At 39.3% G+C, this 12,084-nt stretch overlaps 1 protein-coding gene across 1 annotated transcript in view; it reads right to left on the bottom strand.

Moving 5' to 3' along the window:
* LOC122811489 (sodium/potassium-transporting ATPase subunit alpha-1) overlaps positions 1–12,084 on the bottom strand; it is a 990,310-nt gene that overhangs the window by 471,969 nt on the left and 506,257 nt on the right. The window lies entirely within an intron of this gene.

Below are 12,084 nucleotides of genomic sequence, written 5' to 3'. Positions count from 1 at the left end.
AGCCAACAGATTCAGTGCCAACTTTAACCCTCCCCTCCAAATGACCAATCACAACACCAGTAGATTGCCAGACACCCAGTATTACTGCTGCACAGGTTAAATCAGCACTGTCCACTGCCAAGAATACAGCTTCTATGGGACCTGACAATATCCCCGGCCGTGTTCTACATGAACTACAGAGTGAACTGGCACCAAACCTGTGTGCCCTGTTCAATCACAGTCTCACCTCAGGCTTTGTCCCTACCGAATGGCGCACTGCTACAGTCATCCCTGTCCACAAGGGAGGAGTGACTACAGACCCCGGGAACTATTGCCTCATTAGCCTGACAAGTCTGATATGCAAATCTATGGAATGCATCATCATGGACCTAATAAAGAAGGCTATAGGGAATCTCCAAACTCTGGATCCTACACAGTTTGGTTTTGTGAAGGGTAGATCATGCCTGCTCAAATTGGTCGACTTCTTTGAGTCAGTCACTAGAGCTGTGGATGAAGGTAAGGTGGTTCATACAGCCTACCTTGATCTGGCCAAGGCCTTTGATACCATTCCTTACCCAGGAATCATAGAAAAACTCACTAAGCTAGGCCTCAAACCCTATATCACTAGGTGGGTTGCAAACTGGCTCACAGATAGAACCCACGGTGTGAAAGTAGCTGACTCCAAGTCAGACTGTTGACCAGTCATGAGTGGAGTCCCACAGGGTTTGGTCCTGGGTCCTCTCCTGTTTGGTATCTACTTCTCTGAAGTCCAGGCCAACACAAAGCAAATCTGGCTTTCAAAGTTTGCAGAAGATTGCAAGTTGGGAGCTATTATTAACTCCCCAAGTGATGATGACATCCTACAGAAAGGCCTCAATGAGACTAACGACTGGTGCTAGAACCATAGCCTTAAGCTCAACGCTAAAAAATGTGTCATCATCCCCCTTGGGAAAAACCCAGTTCATTTGAATTGCCACATCAATGGAAGTCCACTGAACACAGACAGCGTTATAAGAGATCTAGGAACGAACACAGGTTGACAGCAACCTCTCTTTTGACTACCATATTGCCACTGTGGCCAGAAAGTCCTTCTATGTGGCACATCTCATTACTAAGGGTTTTGCATCCAGGAAGAAAGAGGACATTGTCTCCCCCTACTCTTCCCTCATTATGCCAGTCATCGAGTACAATCACCCATTTGGCATGTACCTCACTAGACAACTGCAACAAATGGAGAGGCCGCAAAAGTATCTCACAAAGAGGATCCTAGGCCTTAAACATTTGTCCTAAAGGACAGATTAAAAAAACTCCAACTATTCTCTGTCTCATATCGCCTACTTAGAGGCAATCTCGGATTGAATTACAATGCCATGTCTGACCAAGCTCTGTTAGAAATGTTACATCTAAAGAAATCCAAATCCCTCCGCACCACACGCTCCAGAGACTGCAGCCTCATTACCACAATCAACAGAACATGATGGAGGGACAGGTTCATAACCCACAGACTGCCCATGCTATGGAACAGACTTACCATACATGTCAAGCAGAGCACCTCACTGGCCCTCTTCAAGAGGAATCTTGAGTGGATGGGAAATAGAAAATTCACCCTGGGGATCACTCCAGTGGCTCTACTCTACAGAGGCATTAGGAACTAAGGTCGGGTGGCAAGATGCCAGGGTAATCCTATGGGCTAGGCTTGTAAAGGCTCCAGGGCCATTAGAGTAGTACACACCTATGAACCTATGAACTCAGCAATGTGTAATGCCCTTGAGAGACTCTGTTTTCTCCATTGTACAGGACTGTTTGAACAGTCGGCAGACAACTTTAGAGATTTCTTGCTATTTAACAGTTGAACAACCAGTCTTTCCCTACATTTCATGGATTTGCCCAAGCTATATAAGCACCCACATAAACCCCCTCTTATGCCCAGGGAAGGGATGGCTCACAGAGACATTTCAATATATGTGGTGAAACAATTGAGATCAATTCTGGTTAATGTACAGCCAGTTCTTAAGGATATTAAACACTTTTTACAAGACCTATATGATCATGTTAGTAAAGTATTTGTTTCAGGAGAATGCTATATGGTTACTCTCGACGCTGAGTCCCTTTTTATGGTGATTTCCAATTCACAAGGGCTAGAGATGACTAAGGCCTTTTTTAGCATGTATAGTACATATGATATTAAGAGAACTTGATTTAATCTGCCTGTTTTTGGAAGAAGTTTTAGAAAACAATGTACTTCTCTTTGAGGATGCTCTCTATCTTCAGAAGAATGGCATAGCTATGGGCACATCTTGCACCCATAGCTACACCAATATAGTTATTGCGTTTTGGGAACATGAATATTTATTGAAAGGCAATAGTTATGAGACAAATATTATTTTTTATAGGAGGTTTATTGATGATATATCTTTGCTATGGAATGGTAGTTGGATCAATTTATAGCATACTTACATAATACCACCATATTTTTAAAATTTACATGCTCTTATTCGAGAGAATCCATTGATTTTTTAGATGTGCATATTTCTAAAGACATGACTGGGTCTTTTATCAAATAACTATATAGGAAAGCTTGTAGGAGAAATACCTTGTTGCAATGCCATAGTATGCACCCTCCTTATATTTATAGAAATATTATTAAAGTACAGGCCATGCAGGTTTCTAGGTTAAATAACTATGAAGTTAAATTCTGGAGGCATGTGGGTTTCTACGTTAAATAACTCTGATGTGATGAATTTAAGGACAGGGGTTATGGACCTAGAGAGGTGGAAAATATTTGTAATGCTGTACTAGAGCTCACGTCCAGTAGAGCAAGATCATATTTCTCAGAAGTTATGGAAAATAAAGACATTTCAAGTGCTGATCAATCAGAAGAACCAGGGGAAATGCAGGGTAGGATTGTTCCTCTTATGCTTTTTTATGTGAGTGACATTGGAGCTGTAACTAAAGTCATTGCATCTTCTTCTTTCGGCTTTTCCTGGTTAGTGGTCGCCACAGCAGATCACCTGCCCACTCATGATTGGCAGTAGAGTTTTACAGTGTTGAGTTGCCAGCCCAGCGGCCAACCTTCCACAGAAGGCATACATATGCATGCATGCCTAGGGACAATTTAGAGTGTCCAATCCACCTACAACATGTCTTTGGGATGTGGGGGGAAACCAGAGCACCATAGGAAACAGATGCAACCACAGGGAGGACATGCAGACTCCACACAGAAGGTACCCCAACTGAGGATTGAACCAGAGTACCTCTTGCTGTGAGCTGACAATGCTAACCACTTCACCACCATGGCCGCCCACGTAAAGTCTTTGCATCTAATTGGTCAATTTTGCAGACTGATAACTGCATCAAAGATTTGGTAGGGATTAGGCCATCTTTTAGGTATAAAAAACAAGAGGTCAATGAAACGACAATTATGCTATAGGACTAACCAGACACCTAGGCCACATATTGATGGGGTTTCTAACACATGACAATGTAACAGATGTAATTTTTTGTATGTTTATTAACACTTCTAATATGTTTGCACATCTTAATACGGGTGGTGTTTTTAGGTTACATTTTATTGCCGACTGTCATACTTCACATGTGATTTATCTGGGTTTATATCATATTGAACCATCAAAACTCCGAATGCTAAAACATCGAATTGGTAAGTTCGAAGACTGAAAATATCAAAGCCGTGGGAACATCGAATTCTTTCCCAGGGAAAGAATTTGATGGGCCATTTCAGTGGCTTCGCTATTTCCTCCAGTGTGGTGCAATCTCAGAATTGGTATTTTTAAGTAGGGGGGTGGGGGGACACAGCCCCAATAGTTTATAGTGTTCGTGTGTTTCACGTTTTGTACTGGAACAGCGATTTTTTCCCAAGGAAAATTAAATCGCTGTTCTCAGTCTTCGGGGTTTTCAGCTTTCGTGGTTTTGGGTTCGATGTTATCACATTTGAAGTTTTGACACTTTGATGATGTGATATAGACCCAATTTACCTTGCTACTTGTAAGGCTTGCGTGTGTTTTTATGTTGGCAAGACTAATCGTTCATTTTTCAACGGATTAGGGAACATCAATATAATATACAGATTGGTGATAAAAGGAATGCCCTTTCCAAGCATGTTATGAACACTGACAGCTCCCATACCTTTATTTTCATGGTAACTGAAATGTTAAACAAGATATATGTTTCAGTTACTTTAGAAATTATACAGAAAAGAAAGAGCTAAAATGGATTATCAAGCTTCAAGCAGATAAGTCACCTGGTTTGAACAGCAGGGTCTCTTTAAAACCTGTCCTGAAGTCTAAGGGCTTGTTTCACTGAAACAGATACGATTAATTGTTTTGTGATTTTGATTGGATGTTTTTAATGAGATGTGTTTTATTATTGGTTATTTTGTGCTTAAATATTATTATTTAATTTGTATGTATTTTGTACCATTATGGTCTGAAGAAGAACCTTATTGGTGAGAAAGTGCTTATCTGTTTCATTAAATTTATTTCATTTTTATATTAGTTGCTTCTGTCGTGTTTCTGTTACTGTTTTTGTTTCTCCATTTTTGTTCTTCATTTTGGTTTGATGGCACAGTTAATTCCTTGTGGGGATGTTTTGGTTTTATCATTAATAGAACATTGATTATTTATTTATTTATTTATTGACATTTGTTAACTGGGTTTGTCCAACTGGGCTTGTGGCCCATTTTCAGCGGAGACCTGAGGAGAAAAGCTCCAGTAGTACATTTTTAAATGAGTACAATTTTAAACAATATTGATATAATAGCAGTTATAGCAATAAGATTCACATATGTTGGGTTACATGCATAAAGTTAAAGTTGCATTAAAAAGAAGCTAAATAACATAATTGTACATTGATATAGTTCAATAGGTCAACAATATTTTTTTTGTTTGTATACAATTATGCAAATGCATAGTAGACACATTGGAGAGAGAGATGTAAAGCAGACACATTGGAGAGAGAGAGAGGTGTAATGATGTACTAAGTATGGTCCCTTTTGAGGGTACACAAAGAGAAGGAAGACTAGGTGGGGTCATGGCAAGGGCAGGCTCTGAAATTGAGAAAATAAGCTTTTAGTTCATTTTTAAAGTGTGAGGTGTGGGAGACTGAATGTACGTCAAGGGGAAGTTTTTTTCCAAGCATGGGCAAGGGAGTGTTTGTAGAGTAGTTTGCCTACTGACCTTTTTGGGTGGTAGATATCAAGTAATTGTTGGTTAGAAGTATGGTGGGACTGGGATGGGATGTAGATGGAGACTAAGGAAGATAGAGATGGACAGAATGAGGGGTTTATAAAGAACAGAGTGTAGCATATGAAATTGACAAGATAGCAGAAATTGGGGAAGTTCAAGCCATTGAAGAGAGTTTAAAGAAATGCAGTTGTGTGAGTTGTATGGGGAGTTAGTAATGAATCTGGGTATTTTATGGTAAGTCTGTTGGAGTTTGTTTAGAGTGGAGGCCTGGATCTTGGTAAGAACTGGGGCAGCGTATAACAGGGAGGGGAGGAGGAGTGTCTTGCCCAGGGTAAGTCTAGATTCAGCAGTTATGAATTTTTTGTTCCGATATAGCAGACCTAGTTTCTGGTTTGTTTTTTTTATGCATTGGAGTATGTGTAGGTTGAACTTTAGTTCATCATCGATAATGACCCCTAGGAGTTTTGTGTGGGTGTCAGGTTGGATTGTTGTATTGTTAGAAGATTTAATAAAAAAGGAGGTTTTGTGATGAGAAAGAACAAGGAAGGAAAAGTAGGAGTTTGGTGTTTTTGGGATTTAGAATCAATAGGTTGTGAGAGAGCCATTGTTCAGTGGATAGTAGGGCCTGTTGGGTCAGGAAGTGTAGTTCAAGAATGTTATTTGAGATGGATATAAGTGTGGAGTCATCAGCATACTGAATATGGGAGGATTTTTTGCATGAGGTGTAAAGATCATTGCTGAAGATGTTAAACAAAAGGGGTCCCAAGATGGAGCCTTGGGGAACACCAGTGGAGATGGGAAGGAAAGGTGAGGGGGATGAGAGCCATTTGACAGATTGTTCTCTGCCAGATAGGTAACTACTAAACTAGGCAAGTGCGGAGGGGGCTAGGTGGAGATTTGTGAGCTTGGATAGTAGTAGAGGATGACAGACAGTATTGAAGGCTTTGGAGAGATCTAGGAAGAGACAGGAAATTAGTTTATTGTTGTCTAGGGCCTCTGCAATGATATGAGTGAAGGAGAGGAGGGCAGTGGTGGTGCTGTGGTGAGGACAAAATCCATGCTGGGTAGGGGTAAGTAAGTGGTGCATGAGGAGGTGATTGAGAAGCTACGAGTGAATACATTTTTCTAATATCTTGGAGAGGGGGGACAGAATGGCAATGGATCAGTAGTTTGAGGGGTCAGTGGAGTTTCCACCTTTATGAAGAGGGATAGTAAAGAAAGATTTTCAAAGGGTGGGGACAGTTGATTCCAGAATAGATCGATTAATTAGTATAGATATAGGATAGGCAATTGAGTCAGCAGCAAGTTTGTGGAATGTAGGAGATAGATTGTCAGTGGAAGGAGAGCAAGGTTTTAGCTTGAGTAGTAGAGATTTGATGTAAGTAATGGGAACTGGCTCAAAATAAAACAAAGTTGTGTAGTGGGACTTGGAGGGGTGGGTGTTGAAGTAGAGTTTAGCTTAGAGGTTACCAGATTTTGGATGGAAGAGATAAAGTGTTTATTCAGTAGGGTAGCTGTTTCCTGCGAGGAAGAGTTAGGGTATGGGGAGGGATTAGAGGGCTTTCCAGGATAGAGGATGTTGTTGAGAGTTGACCAAAATTTTTGAGGATTGGATTTGTTGTTATGCTGGGCAGAGCTATAGTATAACTTTGTGTCTTTAGTTGTATGTTTCTTTGCAAGGTTCCTCAGTTGCCTGTATTTTTGAAGAAGAGGTGGTTTAGTTATAGGTCCAGGTTTTCCAAGCACTATCTCTTTGTTTCATAAGGGACCTAGTCTCCTTGGAGAACCAGGGAGCATGATTTGATTTTACTCTGATCTTCCTAGAGGGAGCTTGCAGCATCGTTTAGGGGGAGGTATTTTAGGATGGACCAATCTATTTTGTGGAGAATGCAGTTAAATTGAGATTAATTGAAAGTCAATAGTTTTCGATAGTCTTTGATAAGGTGGGGTTTAGGAATATGGGAGTAATGTTTTAAGATGGTGATAGGGAGATGATCGCTAAGGGAGTCAGGTAAGGTGGTATTGGTAGGGGGAATTGGTAAGGATCCAGTCTATGATGGAGCTGGAGGTGGAATTTTTATGGAAGCGAGTGGGAGATGTTATAAGTTGGTGGAAGCCGTGTAGGGGGATACTGAGTTGGGGGGAGTTAGTTGTGAGTTTGGACCAATCAATGTTGACATCACCAAGGATAAGTGTCTCATATGGTATGTTGTGGGAGAACCAGGATAGGATGTTTTCAAGAATAAGCAGATTGTTACCAGGAGGAAGATAGATAGAGGCAATTGCAAGCTTTTCATGGGGATTCAGATTGCAGTTAATGATGATGATTTCAGCTGGGAGGAAGTCAGGAATTGGGGAAGGGTATGGTGAGAGATTAAGGTTGTTTGAGTAGAGGATGGCCACGCCACCCCCTTTTTTAACAGGTCTATCAGATCGGAAGATATTATAACCTGGTGGGAGTATTTCACTATTTGAGACTTGTGGCTTGAGCCAGGTTTCAGACAGGGAGTAGATGTGAGGGGTATTGAGAGCTATCCATGAGTGCAGCTCAGTAACTTTATTTGCTAGACTCTGAATATTCAATGAGTAAATAGTTAAGTATTTGGATGGAGATGATTGTTGTGACTGAGGTTGGTGACCATTAGAGGAGTAAGATGGGGACAGTGTAGAGGTAGTTTTGTGGAGAATGAGGGTGGGGAGTGAAGAAAAGGGGCCAGGGTTAGATGGATATCTACAGAAGAAAGTAGGTTTTTAGTGAGGAGAGAGTATGTAGTAGATGTTAGATGGAGTTTGTATAGTTTTGACTTAGCTTTGTGGGAAGGTTTAAAAACCTGTATTATGGATAGTTTATACAGACTTGAGGTAGAGGTAGTAAAGAGATTAGGGGAGATAGTAAAAAATGAAGTAGTTGTATATATGTTGTATGAGTGCGAAGATGGTGAACATAGGAGTGGGTCAGTGAGACTGGAGTGGTAAGAGGTGGAGATAGAGAGAATAAGGAGTAGTGTAGAAGATATTAGAAAATAATACATGTTGGAATAAAATATGGTCAGCTAGAATAGGTAGAGACAGTGGTATAGAGGAAGTGGTGTTGACAAGATTGACAGATTAGTATGGTGATTGTGGCAATAGGCAGGAAGTGGAATTGTAGTGGCTAGTGGGACAGGAAGGGGAGGGATAGTTAGGTATAAACATAACTGTAATGGGGTGTGTGGGAATGGGGGTAGGGTAGGGGGGCAAAGTGAGCCTGAGCGTAGCTAGGGTGAACAGAGTGGCGCTAGCACCCTGGTCAACATGAAGTCAGAGAAACAATCAGAAAAAGATAGTGAAAAACTAGCTTGAGAGACAAGGATGTAAAGTTTCTAGAAGTATAGTCACAAGAAATAAATAAAAAAGAAATAAAATATGAGCAGAAGTATGCTTACAAAAGGACACTGTCCTCAAGCTACACAAGTAGATTTACTTGAAGCAAACCCAGTGCTGTATGGTTAAAATAAGCTACAATAGAGAGGGGCTTTGGAGAGGGAGAGAGGTCTTACTATCAGCTAAACGCAGGGAAAAAAAAAAACAAAAACATTAAAATATGTAAGAGTCTGAAGACAGTAAAATAGGACAGGTGCACTAGCAAAGGCAGTTATGAGTGAGGCTAAAAATGAATTCAGGGAAGGGTAAACTACAGAACACAAACCAAACGAGCTTCCAGGGGGAGGTCTCAGAGAGGCCCCAGACCTTTTTGGAACAACAACAACAACAAAAACAACAGGTACTAAATAAAACAGTTACAGAGAACCAGATTACAGTTGACCAGCAAAGTATAACATATACCCTTAATGGGTTTAGTATTTATAACTATACAGAGCAAACTATAACTAACATATATTTTCCCTTTTTGAAAAGGGATTCAAATTTGTTCCCTCTAAAAAAACAGGGGTGGCCCAGGTGCTTACTGAATTTAAAACTTTATATGAGAAAATTGAATCTTCAGTTGTTTTTTAAAGCTACAACGAATGTACAACCTACCATTAGGAATAGATTCAAGAAAAAAAGCTTTTTTTAATCCCCCTTTGAATCCAGTTTTGGCTTACTATGACAAGGTATGTACTACGGACATTTTTCAAGAATATGATGTTTTTAAAGATAACTATTATAATTTAACTAGAGAAGAAATGATTCTTTTAAATTCATTGAGAGAGTCTAAAACCTTGCGAGTTATGAAACCGGACAAAGGGGGTGGGATTGTGTTGGTAGAGAGCATGGAGTATGTAAATGATATCACCAGTTTGTTACAAGACACAGATAAATATCTGGTAGCATCTATTAATGAAGTGAATGTTTCACACATGAGGTTGCAAATGTTTTTAGAAGACTGTTTAATGCAGGAAGTTATTAATGAGGAATTGTTTAACTTTTTACAAAACAAATATCCACACATCCCAACAGTGTTCGGTATACCGAAGGTACATTAGGATATTCAGCATCCCCCATACAGACTCATTGTAGCAGCACAGAATAGTTCTACAAATTCACTAAAGATTTTTATTGACAGGTTGTTAAAGGACACCCTGAATTACATAAATCATGTGTTGAAAGACTCATGGGATTTTTTATCCAGGGTTAAACAAGAGTTTAAGGATACAACAGGTTTTTCCACTATTGACGTAGTGGATCTTTTTGGGTCAATTCCACATGACATAGGAATGGACCTTTTCCATGAGGCACTATTAGAATTTAGCAAGTTGAGTGCAAATATGATCCACTTTGTGATGAAAATTGTGGAATGGGTCTTAAAAAATAACTATTTTGTTTTTGAGGAAGAATATTATAAGCAATCAAGGGGAGTAGCTATGGGGTCTAGCTGCGCCCCAATGTTTGCTAATTTAGTGATGACCATGTGGGAGAGGAAGTATATCTTCGGAACAAAATTTTCCGAACACTGGATACTATATTTACGTTATTTGGATGATGTGTTTATTTTATGGAAGGAGGACTTAAAGGTGGTGGATGAGTTTTTTATTTACATTAATAATGTTTGTGATTTTTTTTTTATTTATACACACATAAAACCCTTACAGAATTGATTATTTAGATGTAAGCCTGATTAAGGACAGGAATTGGAAGTTTTTGAGTCCAGGGTTTATCATAAACCCACATACTCCAACAGTTTTACAGCACCCCCTACATATTAAGTGGAATTTGGTATATGGCCAGATGATTAGAGGTGCAAAAATGTGTTCTACATTGGCAGGGTTTAAACATGAACTACTGCAGTTGTCCCAAATGTTTGTGGTTAGGGGCTACCCAAAAGATTGGATACTGAACCTTGAACAAGAGGTGTTGGCAGGCTGGGTTCAAGATATACCCCACTGTTAGGTCAAGGACAACTGATTGTCAACTGTAGTAACTAGACCAAGAATGATAATTATACACACTCCATGGTTATCGAGTTTAGTTCCTTTGGTAGAAGGGTTCAAGATATTTTTCTTAAAAACTGGGCGATTTTTGAAGGGATTGAAGAAGGCAATAATATTTTGGGTAAAGGTCCACTTTTTACCAACAGTGTGGGTAAAAGTATGAAATATTTATTTGAGCACCCCACATTACATACAAGTGTTTCAAGACATACTTCCAAATGTGGTAGATGTAATCAATGTCCATTTATTTTGCAAGGTAGAGAATTGAGGCTGGGAAATCCGCTACAGAGTGTGAGGTTGGCAGTGGGCAATTGTCGCACAAAAGGAATAATATATATTAGTACATGTCAAGGGTGTAATAATTTTTATGTAGGGAAGACAGAGAGATCCCTTAGGATGAGAATTTATGAACACCTTTATGCCACTGAAACACAAAATAGGAACAACACTCTTTATAAACATTCACAAGTTTGCTCTAATTTTTGTGGTTTTAAGTTTGGCATTTTGGAAATTGTAAGGCTGAGCACGAGAGGAGGAGATTGGGGGAATGAGACAGAGTTGAGGGAATTACATTGGCAATTAACATTGCAAGCCAATGAACCCCCAGGTATTAATGAATACTTGTCCTTGTTGCCCATTTTAAAGAAAGGGCTAGAAAGTTATGATTTAGTCTCAAAATGGTATTGTTTTTTAAACTGCATTTTTAAACATATTGTTTTTATTTATATTTGTTAAATATTGTGAATAACACACTTAAGCCCAATCTACAGCTTGGAGCATATCTGTGCCTTTAAAAAGTATATTGAGGCAATTATTATTTCAGGCTATATAACATTGCTAATTTATAGTTTGAAAAAGTCTGTCAGGAGAACAGAAGAAAGCGCTTACTACAATTACTTGTGTTTGGATTACTTATACTTCGTTTTATGTCTTGGTATTATACTGCGGACACCCTGTGTTGAATAAATCATTTGGTTGGAATACCTCAGTTGTGTGGGCAGTCTGAGTCAAACTTGGATTGTTTTTTTCTCAGTAAAGTACAGAACAGGAGAATATACACAGAAACAGTATGAGGATAGTGGGTAACCAAAGAGAAAGGATTGGAGCTACTGGTGTCTGCTTTTCGTGGCAACTAGGAAAAAAAACACTGTAAATTCCTGTTGTGTTTATAAATTCTAGCATTAATTAAAAGATTAGTTTATCCAGATGGAAACTTAGAATGTAAGAAAGTACCACTGTTGCTGGCTGGTCTTGATGAAGAGAAAACATTCAGAGTAAGCCTGGATTTTTTGAGTAGGACAATGGCAGCATTTGCATTCCCTGATACAATAATAAGGTTAATTACGAAGTATTGGAGGTAAGAATTAAAGTGGGAGGATTCTTCTCTGAAAAGCTGTGTTTAAACAGAGGAACCAAGCATATTTGCTGTATATTTAGAACCATTGGCAAAGAAAATAAGGGACTCAGAAATTCAAGGATATACTTGGTATGGT

This window comes from Protopterus annectens, chromosome 9.part0, assembly GCF_019279795.1.
Source record: "Protopterus annectens isolate FY-2018-M chromosome 9.part0, PAN1.0, whole genome shotgun sequence".
Taxonomy (NCBI): domain Eukaryota; kingdom Metazoa; phylum Chordata; order Ceratodontiformes; family Protopteridae; genus Protopterus; species Protopterus annectens.
The sequence above is the reverse complement of the archived record's forward strand: the minus strand, read 5'-3'. Positions and strand labels throughout refer to the sequence as shown.